At 35.5% G+C, this 20,731-nt stretch overlaps 1 long non-coding RNA gene across 1 annotated transcript; it reads right to left on the bottom strand.

Moving 5' to 3' along the window:
- Nucleotides 1–887: 887 nt before the first annotated feature.
- On the bottom strand, nucleotides 888–10,391 carry LOC141564867 (uncharacterized). The gene is made up of 3 exons (XR_012488767.1): nucleotides 10,245–10,391; nucleotides 7,508–7,675; nucleotides 888–1,268 (listed from the first exon to the last, which is right to left on the bottom strand). It is a non-coding gene; the product is annotated as an uncharacterized LOC141564867 (long non-coding RNA).
- Nucleotides 10,392–20,731: the final 10,340 nt, after the last annotated feature.

Below are 20,731 nucleotides of genomic sequence, written 5' to 3'. Positions count from 1 at the left end.
CAAAAAGAAAGGGAAAACAAAGGCAAGTGCTCTTGATTTAGACACCAATGCTGAGGAAAGATATTTTTTAAAAGTATTATGTAGAAAATATTTTGTTAAAAGACTGAGCTTTTGTAACCCACTATCTTCTACAAAGATAAAGAACTCCAAGGGTACAGAAGATTCAATAGAAAACAGGCTCAGATTAGATGCTTTATTAAAATTTGGAGTCAGTGAACACAGTATTTATTGAATGTGTAAAGCCTGAATATATGTAGTATTATGCAAAGATTCCTTCTCCTTTCTATTTGGAAACTCTGAACATTCAAATAGGGCTATCTTTGATATAAAATTGGTATAGCTCTGGTTTCTAGACCTAAAAACATTTATATTTTTTGACCAATGAAGGCTAACAGATTTCACCAGTAAGGAAATACTTATAGAGTATTTAACAATTAGTTACAGTAGACTTAACTTTTTAGAAGTCAGCATTTTGGCTATAGGGTAGTGCTGCTAAAAATGAGAATATCCATAGACCAGAAGACAAAGCCAGGAATAAATTTAAATCTCTCTTCAGAAATTATCAAACGAAGGTCCTAACTCAGGAGTTGAGAAGATGACCAACCACTCTCTTGAGAGATATTTTAGGTAGAGTAAAAAAGATCATGCTAATTTGTTTGACCTCAGCTAAGAAAATAAAAATTAATGGCAACAGAATGAGTGCCTCTTCTTTTTATAATTTTATTTATTTTTATTAATTTTATTAATTTATATAATTTTATAATTATAACGGTACATATGCATAGGTAATTTTTTTTTTACAACATTATCCCTTGTACCCCCTTCTGTTCCGAATTTTTCCCCTTCTTCCCTCCACACCCTCCCCTAGATGGCAGGCATTCCCATACATATTAAATATCTTATAGTATATCCTAGGTACAATATATGTGTGCAGAACCTAATTTTATTGTTGTTGTTGTTGCAAAGGAAGAATTGTATTCAGAAGGTAAAAATAACCTGGGGAGAAAAACAAAAAATGTTCACAGTTTACACTCATTTCCCAGTGTTCCTTTTCTGGGTGTAGCTGATTCTGTCCATCATTGATCAATTGGAATTGGATTAGCTCTTCTCTATGTTGAAGATATCCACTTCCATCAGAACACATCCTCATTCAGTATCATTGTTGTATAATGTTGTATAATGATCTCCTAGTTCTGCTCATTTCAACGAGTGCCTCTTCTTACTGCTAGTATCACAAACGTCATCAAAGGCCACCATCAAAGGGTTATCTAGGGAAAAGAGATCTTGTTTTTGCAAGACTTTCTGTTTCTAGTTGTAAACATGGAAAGTAGTGAGGAATGGCATTTCAGTTTCCAAATTGATGTCTTCTGGGGAGATGAAACCTCAAACTCCATGCTAATGTCATTTTTAAAAAGGACTTCAGAGCTATAGCTTTAAAAGCCCACAATCATCTGAAATAATCTGAGAAGGCAGAAATTTGAAAAAAGTCAATCTATGGTTTAGAAACAGACTATAAAATAACATATCTTCCAGACGTGGAGAAAATAACAGTGAGCATGTGAATAAAATGGCATTTGTTTCTGGAAAGATCTTGATGATGTTTGACATTCAACTCTTGCCAGGTTTATATTTGGAGTAAGGAAGAATCAGAGTTTGAACATGAATAAGGATGTAGGTTTTGGCACCATGTTATTTACTTATTTATTGGTGGTAGGGGAGAAGGCCTTGGAAATGACTTGATGCCATTTTGTAAAGACATAAGGCAAATCTTGACATTCTGTACATTCTTTGGAGTATTGCTTATTCATATGGTTAGCTCACAAATATTTTGCAGGCATGGGAGACCCAATGTAGTATTCAAATAGTTCAGTGGAAAGTATATTGGATTTGAAGTCAGAAGACCTGTGTTTGAATCTAGGTTTTGCCACTTACTATTTAGTGATCTTGGACATCTGTAATTTTATCTATGAAATGAGGATGTTAGACTAGATGGCCTTTAATACCCTTCCCAGCTTTAAATCTATGCTCCCATGAAAATATTCTAATGTGCTGAGAAGTTGTAATTTCATCATTGGGGATATTCTCCCTTTATATACAAATTGCAGTTCAACAAACATTTATTAAGAATCTGTTTGATTTAAGGCAATGTAGTGGGGATTCAGATACCTCCAGCTAAACTTTGTTCTCGACAAGCCATTCATCTAATAATATGTGTATCTAGTTATGTGAACATTATGGAATATTATTGTTCTGTAAGAAATGACCAGCAGGATGATTTCAGAGAGGCCTGGAGAGACTTACATGAACTGATGCTGAGTGAAATGAGCAGAGTCAAGAGATCATTATATACTTCATCAACAATACTATATGATGATCAATTCTTCTAGACATGGTCCTCTTCAACAATGAGATGATTCAGGGAAGGTCCAATGAACTTGTGATAAAGAGACCCATCTGCACTCAGAGAGAGGACAGTGGGAATTGAGTATGGATCACAGCATAGCATTTTCACTTCTTTTGTTGTTATTTGCTTGAATTTTATTTTCTTTCTCATTTTTCTTTCTTTTTGATCAGATTTTTCTTGTGCAGTAAGATAATTATATAAATATATATGCCTATATTGGATTTATATATATATTTACCATGTTTAACATATTTTGGATTATTTACTATCTAGGGGAGGGGGTAGAAGAAAGGGAAAAAATTGAAACACAAGGTTTTGCAAGGGTCAATGTTGAAAAATTATCCTTGCATATGATTTGAAAATAAAAAGCTTTGAGCACCAGTCCTGAAGTCAGGAGTACCTGAGTTCAAATCTGGCCTCAGACACTTAACACTTCCTAGCTGTGTGACCCTAGGAAGGTTACTTAACCCCAATTGCCTTAGCAAAAAAAAAAGAGAAAAGAAAAGAAAAAAAGAAAAAAGAAAGAAAAGTAAAGGAAAAGCTTCAATAAAAAAACTTGAAAAAATAATATGTGTACCTATGAGAGGGGTAGAGTGGGATGAGGGAGACAGGTACAGAAATTTCTACAGTATAAAGAAGAATGTAATAAGTGCAAGTATGTGACGCAGGCAAGAGCTTTGAGAAATTTTGGTACAGGTATGTAAGGGAAGGCCTCACGGATAAGATGGCAGTTGGATTGGACTCTGAAAGAAAGGAGGAACTTCAGAAAGTATAGATGGTATGGAGATATTTAATTATAGGCTTAAGGGATTATGTGGACAAAGGCATTCAATCCATCAACATGTGCTGCATTAGTAGCCTGTTCATGTGAAAAGAAATAGAAGACAGTCCACAGCACAGTGAGTGGATCCTCTATGGTGAACTTAAGGGACCCAGATACAGAATGGGTAGGGATGAATGAGTTGCAATCTAGGAAGGAATCTTTCACACTGACAAGACCATATAATTTGGAATTGGAATTTGAACCTGGCCCTGAGAAAGGCATAGGATAAGGAAAGAATTGAAGCCTTATTAAAGCTTTTACTGAATCTATTAAAGCCTTACTGAATTTTTAACAGGAATTTCACAGATGATTATTCTAAACGACAATTTGATCCTCCACTTTCACAATTACTATATAATGATTAATGAAATTCTAGACCTATTTACTGATATTTAACACATTTTTGATGTAACAGTGTTTTTTAATTTTTTTCCAAATACATGCAAAGATAGTTTTCAACATTTATCTTTGCAAAACCTTGTGTTCCAAAATTTTCTCCTTCCCTTCCTTTCCTTTATTCCCCCTATACAGGAAGCAATCTGATATAGATTAAACATGTACAATTCTTCTAAACATATTTCCATAATCATCATGCTGTGCAAGAGAAATCAGATCAAAAGGGAAAAATGAGAAAAAAAAAACAAGTAAATAACAACAACAACAAAGATGAAAATACTATGCTTGCTTTGTTTCACATTCGGTGTCCAGTTTTTCTCACTGGATGTGGATGGTTCTTTGCATCACAAATCTATTGTAATTGCCTTGAATCACCTCATTGTTGAAAAGAGCCAAATCCATCACAGATGATCATCACATTTTTTTTTTGTTGCCATGTGCAATCTTCTCTTGGGTCTATTCACTTCACTTAACAGTAGTTCATGTAAGTCTTTCCAAGCTTTCCTGAAAGCAGTCTGCTCATCATATTCTATTACATTCATATACCACAACTTATTCAGCCATTCTCCAACTGATGGGCATCCACTCAATTTCCAATTCCTTGCCACTACAAAAAGGTCTACTATAAATATTTTGTACTTTTTTATTCTTAGAGCAAATTAACAAATGTAATAAATACAAATGTCTAAAGAATTCACCTAGAGAAAAACTTGCCAAGGCACTTAGAAATGTTGTACTGTTCCATAATGACATCCTCAAGAGAAATATTTTATAATAATAATATATGATTAAAAATAAATTATGATTTTTGGGAAATTAGAGGTTATATCATAATCTTTCTCCCTTTTGATTATTTTCCTCCTATTTTTATATTTTTAATTTAAAAATACTAGGGAATTCTCCCTTTTTGATATATACTCAAAAATATCTGATTGTGAGGAAAGAATCTTGAAGGTAAAGAGATGGATATGGCTGCAGATATTATTTCCTATCCCATTTTTCTACAGTGTGGAAAAATCTGCAGAATAAAATTTTCAACCAAAATGGATTTTTTAAAGGAGTTACATTGTGAGCTATGAACTATAAGTAGCAGGAAATCTATAGGACTTCCAAACCTGCCATTTCATCTCTAATCCTCTCAGTTCTACAAAGAATTATGTATCTCCAGAAACCACTTTGTTTCTTTCTCTCTTTTCAAGAAAGCTTAGACTAATGTGGTGGGAGTCCTTTAGTTTTCTCTGACTTTTACCCACTAGTGTCACAGTAGATAGGATGCATATACTTCCCAGTTTAATTTGCTGCCTTACATAAAAAGAACTCTGTTAGCTAACCTTATACATGAACATGATTCTAAAAGATAATGGCTGTTCAAAGAATTTTGAGATAATAACTGTTAACTCCCCCGCCAGATCTCCCTAAAGCATTTGACAATTAACCTAGTTTACTACTGTCTTGGAACTCTTTAGCAATGTTATCAGCCTCTAGGGGAATATCTCCTTCTAACATGATGGTGTAAAACTTCTTTTTATTGCTTTTTAAAGTTTTTTAGTCAGTGTCTCTATTCTGAGTCTATTTCCCTCAAGGTGCTCTTTCATTCCTGTGTTGTGATTATTCGAATATATGAATGAGTCCCAAATTTTTCTCTACTTCCATTCTCCCTCTTTTCTTCCTTTTCCTTCCTCCTTCCCTTTTCTTTCTTTTTTCTTCCCCCTTTCTTTCCTTTTTCCTTTTCCTCCCTCTTTTTTCTTCCTTCATCTATCCCTTCCTTTCATACTTTTTAGATGTTATTGTACTAGATAGATATCCTTCAATATTACTAAAACTAAAAATTTTCACTGACTTTTCCTACAATGCCAGTATCCAATTCATTTCCCAAATATTTTCACACCTTTCTGTCTGTTTTCTCATTAACATCGCCACGTCCTCTCCACCAGAAACTTAGAACCCCGTCTTGGTACCATCCTGGACTTTGATGTTGTTATTGTACAGTCATTTGTAGGCATGTCTGAGTCTTCAAGATCTTATTTGGGTTTTCTTAACAAAGATATTGAAAAGTCCAATTCTTTTTGTACAGCAAAACAACCATTTGGACATGTATACATATATTGTATTTAATTTATACTCTAACATATTTAACATGTATTGGTCAACCTGCCATGGGGGGCGAGAAGGAGGGGAAAAATTAGAACAAAATGTTTGGCAATTGTCAATGTTGTAAAATTACCCATGCATATATCTGGTAAATAAAAACTATTAAAATATATAAAGAAAGAAGTATTATCATAAAACAAACAAACAAAGATATTAAAGTAGTTTGCTATTTTCTTCTCCAGTTCATTTTACAGAAGAAAAAACTAAGGCAAACACAAAGTTAAGTGACTTGTCCACACAGCTAGGAAGTGTCTGAAGAGGAGACTTCCTGACTCCAGATCCAGCGTTCTATCTACTATTCTACCAATCTATATCTAGAGTCTAATAGATGAACTTTTTTCTTAACTTTTTGGGAGATAGGTCTTGCTTCCCAGCAATCATCAAACTACGCTTTTTTTCCCATGAGGATTTCCAGTTTTTCCTTTCTGTGCTGTCTTCCCCAGTATGAATACAATCTCCCTGAAGGAAGTACTGTCTTACTTCCATGTAATTGTTTGTTCAGTGCTTAGAACAATATTTGACCCATTGTGTTTAGTAAATGATCTAGGCTAGCTTACTAGCTATCATCTATTCTAGCTCAATCTCTTTTTCTTGAAATTTAACTTAATATTTTCCCTGAATTATATGTAAAATAATTTTTAAAATTCATTTATTTTTTTTAATAGCTCTCTTTTTCTTTGTAACTTTAGGGAAGTCTTTGTCCTTTCACTATCTACTTAATCTGCTAAATCTAGGCTCTTCTTTATCATTTAATTTAAATTTGTCCATTCATTTCTGACCACCTTATTCACTGACTTCTTCATTTTTTTCCTTACTCATCATCCAGTCAATACCCTTTAATAATTGCCAGAATATTAATGTTGACTTGAGTAAAGTGTGATGGATGGAGAGTGTATGGTGCCTCTGAGCAACATATATTTGCTCATCTTGATTGCTTTTATACAAGTGAAATAAAATTTAAATGAACACAAAGAAGACCTTTGAATGAGAAAAATAATTTTAAAAGGCAATCAGAGACATATTATTCCACAACAGGATCATGATTGAGAATTGGAAGGGATCTTAAAGATTATTTAGTCTCATCACTCCATTGTATATATTAGACCTAGAGAGATTGAATGATATATCCAAAGTCACACAGATTTTAAGTACCAGAGCTGAGAATGAAACTTCAGTTTTCTGACTTGGAAACTTACATTCTTTCCAGAGATGTGTGGGGATTTATGTATAATACTCATAAGTCTTTTTCCTCCTTTTTTTTTTTTTTTAGCATCAGTCAATATAGCAAACATGCCTCTACCTACTGTATTCCTAAACCATTGCTCCACACAGAAGGACAGGTAAAGAGAATTTCAAGAGCTAAACAGATCCGATTCACCATGTTAGGAACAAAATAGTATGAAGAGACATAGAAAGTTAAGATTTTATATACATATATTATTATTATAATACAATGATATAAATTAAATGTTTATAAATATATACATATAAAATATACATAAATATACATGTATGTTATTAATTTCTGAACTTAGATTACAGGAGTTGGGGGGTGGGGGAAATTTCTTCCTCAACATTTAAAGTGTTAAAGTAAGGATAATTGAGCTGTAAGGAGTAAGTACAGCAGAAAAACATTTTTTTAGACTTGACCTGGATTCAAAACCTTTTAAATTTTTCTACCTCTAGGCTCTTGGGAAGAATCTCTTAACCTTCCAGGACTGTAATTTTCCTACCTGTAAAATGAGGATTTTGGGTTGGGTAGCCTCTAACATTCCTTCCACTTCCAGGTCTATGATTCTATTATCAATATATCTCTTCTTGTAGCCATATAGATCACTGTTCAAATAGCTTTTCTCAGTTGTAAGCTACTTTTTCTTCCAGTCCTTTGTGCTCAAAAGCACCTAAGAGGAAAAAATGTTAAGTCAGTTTATCAGAATAGCCACTGTACATAGAATCTCTATTCCTAATTTGTCAATGCAATAAATAAAATATCAAACATCTAAATATTAATCCTAAATGAAAAGGATTTCTAAAAGCAATTAGTTCTCCTTTTCAATTTCAGGATAAAAATGCTCATGAGGGCAGGGGTATATATAGTTTAAATTAGAATGGGACTATTAAACATACCATCATATATTTAGAGTCAGAAACAGCCTTGTTGGCATTCCAATTCAAGTCTTGGGTTACCAAGTTAACTTAGAATTTTCAGGGTACAGTTTGTAGTTGACTACTACCATCCCTCAAGAGTGTATATATTTTATACTAACTAGTTTTTCCCAGGGAACTTACTTACAGTATTTGGATTATAGACACAGTTAGCTCAGAGCAAATGAATGTAGTGTTAAGATGGCATAGTAGCTACCCAACATTTACTCTCCCCTCCTTCTCCCCCTCCCCCAATAAATCTGGGGTAAAAAGCACAAATACACACAGGGAAAGTGGGCCAAAACTTGGAATTCACTAGAAGAGAAGCATATACATAAAGATATAATATATAAAAGAACATAAATATGATCAAGGCAATTCATTCCTCAGGTTCTACAGGGCCCTAATATTATTTCTTTTCTTATGTTTTCTTGCTAGAAACCCTAGGGTACAGCACTTCTCCTGGGTAGATAGCTCAGCTAGTGTCCTAGCTGAGTTGAAGTTCTCAACTGAAGTTCAGTTCTTCACTAATTCTTCTTTGAATCCACAGTTGACTCTATCTCTATTGCTTGAAGCTTTTTCTCTGAATCTGCTCCCTGATGGATGTTGTCTTACTAGTTGAGTAGTCTGAAAAACCTTGGAAAATAGGACACAAAGAAGAAGGATAAATGCCCTTCTTCCCTTTGGTAGGGGCACAAGGGAAACATTTCATGAAGCTCTTTCTTGCCTCCGATATCTTGACTTTCTCCAGGTCTGGATAACTTAAATTTTCCACAGACATTAAAAATGTAGCCAATTTTCAGTTAACTGCCCTTGGGATAACTGAACAGAGATAAATTATTGAGCTTCATTTAACACAATAACATCCTATCTCTGTTATATCCCTTACTTTTTCTAGTTATAGCAACGGGATTAAGATTTCCCTATTCCCACTATTCTAGTCTAAACCCTTCATTTGACAGATAAGGAAACTGAGACCTGGAGAGGAAAGCTAGGGTCATGCAGACATAAGGGGGAGAGCTGGAATTTGAATCCAAATCCCAGATCTCCAATGCAGTACTCTTTCCATTCTGGCTGTATAGGTATTATGCAGGAAACATGGAATTTGAAAGTCATTTGAAGTCAGACAATTGTTTTTTGGACATGTCCAATTCTTTATGACCTTATTTGAGGTTTTCTTGGCAAAGATACTGGAATGGTTTGCCATTTCCTTCTTCAACTCATTTTACAAATGAAGAAACTGAGGCAAACAGAGTTGAGAGATTTGCTCAAGGACACACAACTACTAAATGTCTGAGGCAAATTCTGAATACAGAAAGATGAGTCTCCCTGATTCCAAGCCTTGTACTCTATTTAGCTGCTCCATCAAATGGTACTCATTTCCAAATACTCACATGTAGTATGTTAATACCACAAAGTAAAACAAATGATATTTAGAGTAGCCATCATCATTTTCAAGGAGTTGATCCCTACTCCTTTCTAATCCTGATGCAGCTCCCTGAGCTACTACCCTGAGGTTCTGCGCATTTGTTTGTTTGTTGGGGGTTTTTTTGGTGAGAAAAGGGGGAATCTTTCCATCATTCAGAAGTCATTTTTTGTTTCCTTATTTAGCTTACTGCTAAAGTGAGGTTATCTCTCTAAAATAGTTCAAGGTTTATACAGGATAGTGTTTCACAAATTTAGAAAATGATTAGTAATAATAGCAAATTTTAAAATGCAATTTATGTAAGAATTGGGTCTCAAAAATCATTATGCATGCTATTTTTTTAAGTCTCACAGTTTTCCTGTCATTTTTTAATCCTGAAAATAATTTTCTTCACAGTTATAACTCCAAGGAGCCCTTCAGGTTTGTAAATAATTGCTTCTCTGAACAACAGCTTATGCAAGATGGGTGGTAAGCAAGAAATATATATGCTCTTCACTACCTCATATATACTGGCAGGTGGAGAAGATAGGCTGATAAAATTCGTCACAGAGGCTGGTTAATTTAATTTTCTGCACTACTTTATAAAACCTGTTTATAACATAAAAATGAGCAGTTTAGATGCATTCAGATTTATTAATTACTAAATGAATTAATATAATTCTCTCCCTCTGGCTTACATCTGTTTACTTTGGTTTCATTCCTAGATCTAGGCCAAGAGTCCGATTCTCAGTGCAAGGCTTATTCCTAAAAAAAAAAAAAAACAACAACACACAAAACAAACCAAAAAAAAACCAAAACACACAAATCAAAACAATCATTTGTTCTCCATTTAGCCTGTGCTCATGAAACAGTTCCTTGGGGACCAATGAGGGAAATGGCAGAAGCTGGTTTCTTCTTACCTTCCAATCTTCTTATACACAACAATCCATCACTAGCCAGTGACACTGATCTCCTGACTGTTTCGTGAACAAAGCAAGCCACTTCTCACTGTAGGCATTTTTCCCTGACTGAGAAGGGAGATAGATTTCACTGGACACCAAGCAGGTTAAGATTCCATGGCTTGGATAACCTCTAAACTAACTCCCTGATTTAAAGACAAAGTCCTACAACTATTATTGTGTCTGCTGCTCTGGTATTTTCTTCTCTCTTTATCAGTTCACATCAAGTTCTCCCATGATTCTCTGAATTCCATCATTCTTCTTTCTCTCCACTTCCTCAGATACCTTCTTTTCTATGGCTCTTCAGCTTCCTCTTGTGTATAACCTCCCCTTCCACCATTAGATCGTAAATTCCCTGAGGAGACTTTTTTTTCATAATTTTTCACAATTTTCACAAAATTTTCACAAATTTTTACAATTTTACAATTTTCACAATGAAATTCACAATTTCACAAAAATTTCACAATTTTTCACAATTCACAAATTTCACAATTTTTACAATTTCACAATTCACAACATTTTTCACAAATTTCACAATTTTTCACAATTTCACAATTCACAATTGCTCCTGACTTATCACAGTGCTTGGAATATAACAGGAGCTTCACAAATGTTTATTAACTAACTGACTAGTAGAAGGGGAAAAAGAAGGAATGAACTTAAATATTGCCCCAAGTCCTGTTGAAAAAAACTTGTGGGAAATTAAGGAATAATGTGGGTGAACTGAACATAAGAGTTATCACAGAGGAGCACATAGGTGTTAAGGACTCTTCTTTTTACCTTTAGTTCTAGTGTCAGGTAGCTGTCTCAGGTACCAGCATTAATACCAGCCTCACAAGGGCAACCCATAGATTGCTACATGGAAAACATCCTGAAGTTAGAATTAAAGTCCATGGGGTAGTTGGAGGCACAGTGATAGTGTGCTGGGATCCAACTTCCTGAGTTCAAATCTAGCCTCCAATACTTGTTAGTTTTAATAAGCAAAACTTGCTTGTCTCAGTTTCCTCATCTGTCAAATGAGCTGGAGAAGGAAATGCAAAACCATTCTGGTGTCTTTGTCAAGACAATCCCAAGTGAGGTCATGAAGAGTTGGACAACACATAGGAACATCAACAACAATACCTAGATTTATATCCCTGCTCTCATCATTTGGTGAATTTGGGAAAATAAAAATCTCTGGTCCAGTTTTGGTTTTGTATTCCCAGTACCTAGAGTAGTATATTTGATAGTACACATAATACATATTTAAATAAAAATTTTTGTAGAATTGAATTGTTTAGGCAGCTGAGCTCTATGTGTCTATGTCCAGTTTACAGTGCCCCCAATAGATAAACAGAGCTTCTTATGGCAATCATGCTCTCCCAGAAACTTCTAGTCAGTCAGTCAATACACATATATTAAGAAGTCTTACTGTGTGTCAAGCAAGGGCTATCTTCAGTCATCATGATTTATGTTTTGCCTTTGCACTCAGATGGCTCTGGAGGGAAAGTGAGGCAGATAATCTTGCACAGCCCTCCCTCACTTAAGTCCAATTCACTTGAATGTCAAGGTATCAGCACCTCCCAGGAATAATGATCCTCTTGGAGAACGAAGGACAAACCATGACAATGCATCAGGCACTGTGCTAAGTACTAGGGATATATAAAGAAAGACAAAAATATTGTCCCTACCCTCAGAAACCTCAAATTCTAAAGGGAGAGACACTATGCAAACAACTAGGCTCATACAAGATAAGTAAATGTAAATAAGAGTTAGGAAGGCACTAGCATTGCAGAGAGGAAGAAGAGGGGCCTGAAAAAAAATCCTACCTCCTTCTGAAGGTGGGATTTGAATTAGGTTTTTTTTTCAATAGTATTTTATTTTTCCCAATACAAGATAGTTCCTCCCTCCCCTCTACCCCGAGGCTGGGGTTAAGTGACTTGCCCAGGGTCACACAGCTAGGAAGTGTTAAGTGTCTGAGACCAAATTTGAACTCGAGTCCTCCTGAATTCAAGGCTGGTGCTCTATCCACTGCACCACCTAGCTGCCCCCAATACAAGATAGTTTTCAATATTCATCTTTGCAAAACCTTGTGTTCCAAGTTTTTCTCCCTCTTAATCCGCTTCCCCCCAAAGACAGCAAGAAATTCAATGTAGGTTAAATATGTTGAACTAAGTCTTAAAGGAAGTCAGGGAAACCAGAAACCAGAAGTGAAGGGGAGTTTTCCAGGTATGACAGTCAGACAGTGACAAATGTTCAGAGTAGAGAAAGCGTCTTCTTTAAGAAAGAACAAGAAAGCTGGTGTCCCTGGATTGTAGAATATATGTAGACAGTAAGTCTAAAGAGTAAGGTTGGAAATTGATTAGGGGATCAAGTTGTGAAAAATTTTAAATTCCCACAAAGAGGCTTCAAATTTGATCTTGCAGGTAAGAAAGAACCACAGGAATTTATTATGTAGAAGGTGTCATGGTCGGATCTGAGCTTTAGGAAAATCACTTTCACAGTTGAGTGGAAGATAAAGTATGAAGACTGGATAAGAAGGGAGCAACCAACCAGCAGGTTATTGCAGGAGTCCACTGTCAATGGAAAAAGTGACAATATTTCTATCCAGTATCACTGCTAGTCCATACCCAATTTTGTTCCCTGAAAAATTATATAACTGCTGGGGCATAAACCTGATCTGGAGGTAGAGAGCATGCCAGAAAATAAACAGAATTGAAGGGAAAAGCTGCAGATTATTTGGAACCCTGCTACAGTCCAGGCAGAGACTTTGATCTTTCCAATGAATAAAATAGTTTTCTCCAAATTGCTAACGAAAATGGGAAGAGGGGTAATGAAAAGGTGAAAAGACATACATGAAAAACAAACATCTGGCTCCTTGAAACTTGTTTAGGACAAATTCTGACCAATGCAAGACCACTAAACAAATAAAATACTTGCCACAAGTATTGCATGAATGCTGAATATGAACCTAACATTATGCTAGATGCTGAACATGACAAAAACACACATATACACATACGCACACACATCACTGCTACTCTTCTGGGAAAATATGGGAATAAGCGGAGTAATTTGGATATAGTGGAGTAAAGGATGGGCTAAGAGAGAATGCTATCCAAAAAATGGGACTACTACCCTAAGATGGGGTTGGGGGCTAGTCATTTGCCAGACTTTCTATAGACTGACATATAATCTGGTAAATAAGTTAAGTTTCAGTTACTAAACAAAAGGACATGCAATTTCATTTTCAGCTCTTTCATTAGAAAGTTTGCTTCCAATGGTTCATGTGACTTGGGGAATCTGCTCCTCACTTTTAGTCAAGTACACAGGCATTCCAACAAAGAACATTGCTCATGCTCATTAGTACAATATGGAAGCATGAGCTATGTGAAAGAATTTTCCCAATATATTAAAATATTCCATTTTTTCCTTGCTCTATATGCTCTTCCACTTTTATCTTTTTTTTTCCCCAAAAAGTAGATCTAATTTTGGCAAAATTTCATCATGACATGGCTTGATACATTAAAACATGTTTACACATAAGTAGCATTCTGCATTTTACAAAGAATTTTGTAAACATGATGTCATGAATTAATCAAAATGCATTTATTAAGCACTTACTATGTGCTAGATTATAGAGCTACAGAGACAAAAGTTAAATTAGTTCCTGTCCCTGAAGGAGCTTATACTCTAGCAGTGGAAGGCAGCATGGATACAATTACATGCAAAAATAAATAAAAGGTGGTTTGGGGGAACAGCCACTAATAGTTGGGAAGGATCAAAAAAGGCCCAATGTAGTATTTGTGTTGAGCTTTGAAATAGAAATTCAAAGGGAGAGAGGGTGTATATTCCAGGATTCATTATTAAATCATAACCTTATAAAATAAATACTACAAAATTACCATTGTCATTTTGCAAATGAGGAAACTGAAGCTTAGGGATTAATTCCTTCATTGAGCATTCTAAGAATAAGTTATCTTCATTAGTTCAAATCTAGTTTCATACACTTACTAGCAGTGTGACTCCGGGAAAGTCACTTAATCCTGTCTGCCTCAAGATTTAAAAGGATCTTTGCCAAGAAAACCTCAAATGGAATCACAAAGAGTCAGATGGAAGTGAAAAATGATGGAACAACACCTACAATTTAGCTGATCAGACTAAATCATCTGAATTGTTATGGATGGTCAATTTTAGGAAAGACACTGATAAGGTGGAGAGCATACAGAGGGGGCAGTCTGGAGGGGGAAGTTCATACATGAGGATTGGTGGAAAGAACTGGCAATAGCTAACTTAAAAAAAGAGGAAGATGTGGGTTGAAATCCTACTTCAATCCCATTCTATCTGTATCATTTAATCTCTTTTTGCCTCAATTTCCTTTTGTTTAAAATTAAGTAATTGGACTCAGTGGTCTCTAAATGTAATATCTGAGACTTGCAGAATGGAGAGAGGGGACATCAAGGCTGTCTTCAAGTATTTAAAATATCTTCAAGTACTAAAAGTGTCATCACTTTTGTTCTTCCAGGACTCAGAAAACAGAACTAAGAGTAATGGCAGACATTGTACAGGCGTAGATTTAGATTTAATATTAAGAAAAATATTTCCTAATAATTAATAGTATCCTAATGGAGAAAAGTCTTCCTTTGATGGTAGTAGATAATGTTAGAGAAATTTCTTTGTCAAATATGAATTAGACTAGAAGACCATTGAGGATTTTTTTCAACCCTAAAATTAGGAGATTCTGTTTGTATTCCATTCTTTTAGATAGAAACAACACGTATGCAGATAAGTATGCTATGAGGTTGAATGTATTAAGGGCAAGAGAGAAATCTAGGTAAGTGTTCTAGGAAAATTTCAGGAAAGAGTACATTTATCTAGGAGGATTAAATAAAGCTTCAGGGAACAGGTGACTCAAGTTGAATCTTAGAGGGAAAGATGAAGAGAGAGTCCATTCTCACATTTGGATCAAAAAAATAACCCATGAAGGTACAGTTTGGGAGTAGGATAACATATTTAGATAATGGCTTACATGAAAAAAGACTTGTTTATATGTCATTGCCTTCTCTTAGTATCTTTCAATTTTTTTAAACAAGTGGTTATGCACTGTTTTAATCCTTAGGAAAACTGTTGTAATCACCACATATCCCCCAAAGCCTAGAGCTTAAAGAACAAATTTTCCCCTAAAAAGCACCCCCCATTACATGCTAGAATAATTTGAACATTTAAAAAAAAGTTTTGAGTTCCAAATTCCATCCCTCCCTCTCTTACTTCCCTCCTCCCTAAGACAGTAAGTCATCTAATATAGGTTATACATGTGCAATCATGTAAAAATTTGCATATTTGATTATTGTGTATAAGAAAACAAAATGAAGGAAAGAAGGAAGGAAGGAATGAAGAAAGGAAGAAAAGAAGGAAAAAGAAAGGAAGGGAGGGAGGGAGGGAGGAAGGAAGGGAGGGAGGAAGGAAGGAAGGAAAGAGGGATGAAAGGAAGGAGGGAGGGAAAGAAAGAAAGAAGGAAGGAAGGAAGAAAGGAAGAAAAGAAGGAAGGAAGGAAAAGAAGGAAGGAAGAAAGGAAGGAAGGAAGGAAGGAAGAACAAAAAGAAAGAAAGGGAAAGAAAAGAAAAAGCTTCAATAAAAAACTTGAAAAAATAATACGTGTACCTATGAGAGGGGTAGAGTGGGAAGAAGAGTCAAAAAAATATGCTTCATGTCTGTATTCAGACAATATCCATTCTTTCTCTGGACATAATATGTCCAGACTCATAACATGCTTCATTATAAGTCCTTTGTGATTGTCTCGGATCATAGTATTGCTGAGAATAACTAAGTCATTCACAGCTCTTCATTTAAAAAAAAGAAGCCTGGACAAGCTCTTATAAAAATTATCAAGGAAAACTGCCTTGATATCCTAGAATCAGAGAGCAAAATAGAAGTTGAAAGAATCTACCAGTGACCATTTAAAAGCGATACCAAAATAAATACTCCCAGAAAAGAATACTTTTTCTGAATCAGGTATGTTATCTCTGAAAGGGTAACACTGTAAAGCTGTGTCATCTTTAATTTGTAGATCTAATATCATTGATACATAATAATATTTATATTTAAGGCATGTAAGATAGAAAAATATAGTAACTTTGGACAGTAATTACCTTATAAAATAGCTTAAATTATTTTACAATTTGATTTTATTAAAACTTGAAATTTCAGTTCTAGACCAAGCTTGTGCATTGCCATTTCTGCCATCCAACAAAATTGATAAAGTCAGTCTGATAACTGGTTTAAGAGCATGGATCTAATATCCAACTCTCAGGCTGAAATTCACTTTAGCAGATAAAGAGATGTCAGAATCCATCTGATATTTGGCTGCTGTTCCAAAGTTAGAGTTGCTATAATTTCCACTTGTCCTGTTAGGATTGACAGTTATTTTCAATTCCTTGTTCATTGCCTGATAAACAGAGCTCCCAAATGTTGTGCCATCATTCACCTAGGGGTGAAGTTGGAATTCATCAACCATCGCAATATTGTTCTGAATCTTTTGACATTAATAGTTTCAAAATCCATTTGGTAGCTGAGCAGACAACTCATAATCAAGTACATGATACCTTACATTGAGGGTGCAGAAATATAAAGATTCATGTCATAACATTACTTCTATTGGAAAGGAATTAATTGGATTCCTATTTCAAACCTGACTTAATCATCATTTTTCTCTTTCTGGTAGGTGAAAAGGATCAATGAATAATTTGTTTATGACTGTATTCCAGCTCATCTTCGTTAGCAATTTTAGTGCCATGTCTGTGCTCTGTTTTCATGTGACTGTCAGGCCATATTTGGAACTTAGGCATCTTTTTCCAAATTGCCTGCAACTTTACCATTCTCAGGGTTGGCTGAGCTTGAATTTGTAAATTCCAGGCTGTTTTCAAATTGTGTTTTTAGATCCACTTTTATTAAGCTAAATCCATATTCTTGGCAAATATATCCCTGGCCATTTTCTAAGACCATAGATAGCATATCCCATTTTCTTCCTTCCCCTGGTAGAGAGTTGGAGCCAGGCAGCATACACAGCAACAGTGGAGAAGGAATAGCAACAGAAATAGATCTTACTAATTGTGAACAGAGAAAAGTTCCCCTGAGACTAAATCTAGTCCTTTTACCAAGAGGAGAGGAATTGGAACCTCAGAAGCCCAGACTTTTGACACATAGGTTTTAGTAAGAATTGGATATGAAAACAATGGCAGAGTGCCAGGGTCCCATGACCTTTGCTACGGACCTGACTTAAACCAGAAGAAATAGTTCAGAAAGTGTCCTTGGACACAGCTGTTGCTGTGCACAGATTCATCACTGCCAAATCTTTAGTGTTTTTCGTTCATAATCAGGCAATTTAGCAGAATCATTTAGCATCCAAGGCTTCTCCAAGGACACAGACAACACAAAGCAACACAGCACTGACAGACTGGGAAAGGCACTCAGGAATACCAGACTCCACAACTGCACCATTTCTCTGGAAGATCATCCTGGGCTTTCTCTCTTTCTCTCCTTTATGGACAACCAGCTTTGCAGTGCTAATAGGATGGGTCCCAACAAAGCCATTCGGCTCCCACCAATTTTTATATGTTAACCACCCCAAGCAATGATATAGGAAAAGAGTCTCTTTCCTGCTTAAAGCAACTTCCCACCCTTGCCACTTAATCCTGCATCTGTCACATAAGTGTTCATTTGCCACTGATGACTTGTCGAAATTTGGTCTGTGTGATTTAAGGCAGGTCTTTGTCTCTCTGTACATCATATAAGTTTTTGCCATCCCTGGAATATACGATCTAAGTGGCCAAAGCAGCAGTCCTTGAGTTATCCTTTTGCCCATCATGGTCTCAGGCTTTTGTTTCTTCCCCTTGCACGTCTTCCTGGGGTTTCTTCCCATGGGACTTGGGCCCCAGAAGATTTGTTCAGTCTGTGTGTTTCTGGAAGAGCAGACATTTCTTGATAATTATTCTGTTGGTCTTTGTCTGTTGATGAATAGCAGGAAGAAACAAGGGAAGCAGGCTGGGTTGTTCATATCACACACACACACCACACACACACACACACACACACACACACACACACACACACACATACACACACCCTTATATCTTTAATGAGTTCCAGTTCCAGAATAAGTTGGTTTTTACCTAGAGTATTGTATGAATGTATGTTCTCTTTTAGGAAATATCATACCAAGAAAAAAAATTTCTCCAGAGAAGGGTTTTATGCATGCTATAAAACATGACAAAGTGAGCATAGTTTCAATCATGTTTCATGCTAAATTGTAATAGGAAAAGTTTGCACATATATGACATTTAACAGAATTCTCTGCTATGTCATAAAGTTTGACTAATTCAGAAAGCCATTTCAATGAAATATTATTCTGATTCTATCACTTAAAAGGCAATTTGCTATCAAAAGCAGCATATATTGCCAAACATTACTATTATTTAGAGAACTATAAAGTATCTTCATTCCCATTGTACATTTGTCTCAGTTTGTTGACTCAATATTTAGATTTCTGCCATCTAAAGTACAGTCTCTTTTAAATGCCAAGATCATTTATTAGGGAATAGAAGAGATATATTTGTACAAAAGCTTACAGTAAAACACCAACCATACCATGTTGAGAAGCTATTAATAATACAAAGAGGGCCACTGTCAAATAGTTATATAGCTTTTGTGAGTTTTTTAATACTGAGAAACTAGTGATATAAGTGATATAATAAAAAGGGTTATAGTAAAACAAGTATATGGTTCCTGGTATACTACATCATTGATGTAGCATCATAAGGTGATGGTTCCCACATTTATAATCATGATCTCTCCAATGTCCCTTAATTGCAACATTTCTTCATAGAAATCCCAGGTTCCCATTGACCGGCCTCTACTCTCCTCTGCTTCAGGAAAAGTAAGACTTTTGGATTGGGGAGTGAAAGGAAATGATGCAATGCTGTGGGAACCGAGAAATGTACTGCTCTATCAGAAATACAAGTATCATTGATGGCATAATTCTTTTCTGGAGATTTTCCATGAATCCACTTACCTAGTTCTATGATGTGTTAGCTGTGGATAAAAGAGATCAGAGATCTCTACATATGTTTCCAAGGAAAACACCAAACCTCCTGAGTTCTAGTTCACAATCCTGAGTCCATTTTCTTTGCTGTTATTTCCCTAGTGAAAGTTCCTTCAGAAGATTCTACCTCTTTATCTAGTGAGTCAAGTAGCATATTGCCCCTCGTTGGCTTTCTCAAGGGGAAGTGATATAGGAAAATCAAACAGACTATCATACATTTTTTTAAGAATTCCTGAGTGCAGGAGTCTGGGGGCTTTTGGGTCATAGAAGAATATTAATCAATCAAACAATCAACCAATATTTGTTAAACTCCTATTATGTGTCAGGCACTGTGCTAAGTACTGCAGATATAATAAAGAGCAAAAGTCAGTCCCTGCCCTCAAGGAGCTCACAATATAATGGGGAAGACAACAATATAAAAAAAAATGCTATATATGGGGGAAAAGGAAATGAGTAACAGAAAACTAAAATTGAGAAGATTGGAGTTTGCTTGCATTTTGTTTCTTTCTCATTTTTTATTTTTATTTTTTTATCTGATTTTCCTTGTGCAGTAAGATAATTATGGAAATATGTATAGAATTGCACATGTTTGACATTTTTTGTATTACTTACTGTCTGGGGGCAGGGAAAGGAGAGGATTTGCACAAAGTTTTGCAAGGGTGAATGTTGAAAATTATCTTTGCATATGTTTTGAAAATAAAAAGCTTTTAAATAAAATTCCTTTAGAAAATAGATTTTAGTTGAGACTTAAAGGAAGCCAAGAGGGGAAACAAGAAGAGAGGAGATATTAGGTTAGAATTATATCTACTTCCATGCATATTATTAGTTTAGGGAATGCAGTTTTTAGGCTCAAGCTAAACTTCTGTTGATATTTCTTACTGGGAAAAGGAGAAATTCCAAGCTCTTTATTTAAAATTCTGACATCCTTCTCAACAAATCTTAGTTCCACAAGGAACACAACAGCAAATAGGAATGAAACTCATTTATCTAAGTCAATAACAAAATAGAAATACATATGAAATAAACCAGATAATACAAACTGAGAGAGCTTTTCCATTAGGATGAGATATCTCAGTGGGGAGGGAGAAATGCAGAGAGTAAATTAGAGAAAGAGGGGTGGGGGAGAAAGAGACAGAGAGACAGACAGAGAGAGGAGAGAGAAAGAGAGAGAGAGAGAGAGAGAGAGTGAGAGAGAGAGAGAAAGAGAGAGAGACAGAGAGAGAGAGAGAGAGAGACAGAGAGAGACAGAGAAAGAGAGAGAGAGAGACAGAGAGAAAGAGAGAGAGAGACAGAGAGAGAGAGACAGAGAGAGAGAGAGAGACAGAGAGAGAGAGACAGAGAGAGAGAGAGAGAGAGAGAGAGAGAGAGACAG

Source organism: Sminthopsis crassicaudata, chromosome 3 (assembly GCF_048593235.1).
Source record: "Sminthopsis crassicaudata isolate SCR6 chromosome 3, ASM4859323v1, whole genome shotgun sequence".
Classification (NCBI taxonomy): Eukaryota; Metazoa; Chordata; class Mammalia; order Dasyuromorphia; family Dasyuridae; genus Sminthopsis; species Sminthopsis crassicaudata.
The sequence above is the reverse complement of the archived record's forward strand: the minus strand, read 5'-3'. Positions and strand labels throughout refer to the sequence as shown.